The sequence below is a fragment of the Tremella mesenterica genome (genome assembly GCF_000271645.1).
Source record: "Tremella mesenterica DSM 1558 unplaced genomic scaffold TREMEscaffold_1, whole genome shotgun sequence".
Taxonomy (NCBI): Eukaryota; Fungi; Basidiomycota; class Tremellomycetes; order Tremellales; family Tremellaceae; genus Tremella; species Tremella mesenterica.
The window spans coordinates 1,696,290-1,699,396 of record NW_006711225.1 but is presented as its reverse complement, the minus strand read 5'-3'; positions in this window follow the sequence as shown (position 1 = coordinate 1,699,396).

Genomic DNA, 3,107 nt, shown 5'->3' with positions numbered 1-3,107 from the left:
AAGTGAAAATTGTAAAATTGCGAGGAAGCGAGAATTATGCGCAATGGGAAGCTCATGTCGCTACCACACTTATGGGCAAAGGATTACTACCGTATATCGACGCCGAACCGCCATCTAAAGACTTGAAAGATAAGGAAAACATCAAAGATCGTCTGAAAAGCGCAAAAGCGTATTCGATAATCTTTCAATCGCTTTCAGAAACAATCTCTTCCGCTTTACCATCTGATGTCAAAGACTGGAAATCACCAAATCCGAAATCGCTTTGGGAGGAGATTAAGAAACAGTACTCTGCAGCTGTTGGAGCCAGACAAGCTGCGCTTTTCCAAGAAATGGCTCGAAAAACGATTTCAGAAGGGGAGGATCCGATGCCTGCGCTTGCAGCACAGCGCAGTGCACATGCACAGTTAAATTCGGCTGGGGAGAACTTGTCAGACAAAATGTTAGCTTATGCTATGACATTGGCGCTTCCAGAGTCGTTTACAACGCTTAAACAGACGCTTTGGCTTAGAGAATCGCTATCTTCAAGCGAAGTACAGGCTGGAGTTCAAGCAGAATGGAGTAGGAGGAAAACTGAGGGAGAAAGCGCAACTGGAATGTTCGCGAAATCAAAATTTCGCTCAAAATCGAGTTTTAACAACCAGAAAAAATCTTTTGAGCGATTTCCACCTGCAGATCACTCGAAATACTGTTCATTTCATCGTAAAACCGGTCATTCAACCGAAGATTGTAAAAGTAAACCCAAAATTTCAAAAAGCGCAAATTTTGCAACTAAAGAATCCAAAGAAAGTACCGAAACTACAAAAGTAACTGCCGATATCGCGTATCTTTCAGACGCAAGCGCTTTTGTCACTGCGATTGCGACGGCGGACGATCCTATCGCTTTATCTGCAAGTTCCAAGTCAATATTTGTGGTAGACTCAGGCGCAAGTCATCACATGTGTAATGACTCAAATTTACTTTCTTCAATTCATTCCATTAATGAAACTCGCATAAAATTCGGAAATTCTGCCATTCTACCATGTAAACAAGCTGGTACTTTAGTCATTAACGGTGTGTACTTCCCAAATACGCTTTTAGTACCTGGTTTGGACCGAAATTTGCTGTCTGTAGGCGCATCGGAAGATGGGGGAGATTCAGAATGGCGCTTCAGAAAGGGAATTGCGACTTTCTGCAAGAATCATCAAGTTCTTCTCTCTGCGCACAAGCACAATCGACTTTATCTCCTACAGGCAAGCGATTCATACGCAAATCTCGCTTCCACAGCTGACCTATTCCTAGACTGGCACGAGCGACTCGGACACCTTAATGCTGGCGCTTTAGTAAATCTGTCAAAGTCAGGACGGTTAGGATGTGAATTTACAAACTCTCATGCAAAAGATTTCCAGTGCAGAAGTTGTGTGGTTGGAAAAGGACGGAGATTACCATCAATTCCAAGCGAAATTCGTGCTACTGAACCCCTGCAAGTCATTCATCTTGATCTGTGGGGACCAGCCAGAACTCCATCTCTTAGTGGAGCGCTTTATTTCTTATCTTGTTATGATGACTTCACCCGAAAAGTACATCTTTACTTTCTCAAACACAAATCAGACACTTTTGAGCAATTACAACATCATATTGCAAAAGTAGAAAGACAACTTGACACTAAAGTTAAAACACTTCGCTCTGATAATGGTGGAGAATTCAGTTCTATGGCAATGAGGAACTTTTGCGCAACACATGGTATTCAACACATCCAAGTACCTCCAGATGCGCATACACAAAATGGACGTGCAGAACGACTTCACCTTACAATTCTCAATGGAGTTCGCACAGTCCTGGCGCATTCTGGGCTTCCTGCTAAGTACTGGGCAGAAGCGGCAAATTACATTGCCTATACGCGCAATCGGTGTCCTGGTGGTCCAAAGCGACAAGTCCCAGATGACATTTGGTACAAAAGCGAAAAGCGACTTTCTCATCTTCAACCCTTTGGGTGTAAAGTCTACCACCGTGATCATAAACAAAGTAATAAACTTGCGCAACGCTATCGTGAGGGACAACTACTCGGTTACCAAGAAGGTACAAACAACTTTCGCATTTTGGACACTCTCACACAGAAAATTTGGATCACAAGAGATGTCATTTTCGCTACAAAATCAGATTTCTCCAAAGTTCCTGAAGTTCTGGATCTGGAACTTACACCACATGTTATTGGTAGTGGAGCAGATATTCACCGCAAAAATCAATCAAATCCGTCTTACAGGGACATAGATAATCAAAAAGCAAATTCAAAATTCACAACAATCTTGTCACGGCCGTCGAGCAACTTCTTCCTTATAGACCGACGGTCGACGAACCTCGGCTAACTTGACGCTTCTGAGTCGATGTCTCACCCAACCAGGAGGGCGCAGACGTCGAAAGGAGTGTAACTACGGCGTACTTCGGCGTAGTTACTCTAACTAAGGCTTTGTTCTATTGATGGCGATGTATCTCGATGTATAGCTATCTCTATTTGTCTTTTACTACTGACAACAATCAAGGATCGCTGAAGAACTTCAGCGATCTTCTCAGCTAATATTATCTACTCCTCCTAGACGTTCATCCAACCCTCTCGCGCTTTGACGTACTTCAACGCACTTCGTCCAACTTCCCCGAGCCCTCGGCCATCCTCTTCCTCCTTCGACTAACTCCGCCTAACATCGCCGCACTTCTGCTCCCATTGTCCCTACTTAGCCTAACTCCGTCTAACATCGCCGCACTTCTGCTCCCATTGTCCCTACTTAGCCTAACTCCGTCTAACTTCGCCGTACTTGGTGTCAGAAGTCCTGAGTTACGTGTAGAGTAAAGAGGTTAAGGCGTGATGGGGTTTTGATGGCCAAAGGAGGGCCATTGTTGGTGGAGTAATCGAGGTGTCGCGACGTAGTTCGTGACAGTCGCCCCCTTCTTTAGCCGCGAACGTCCTCGTGAGCGATTACACCTCTGTCGTGTCAAGAGAACTTAGCAGCGTAGTACCCCCATTCACTCCCCCCCCATGACCATCCTTCACCCTTCTGCTCTTTGCGCCGCACTTCGTAGTTGGGCCTCCTTTCACTCCAAAACCCGACAATGAGACTCCCCTAACTTCGTCGAGG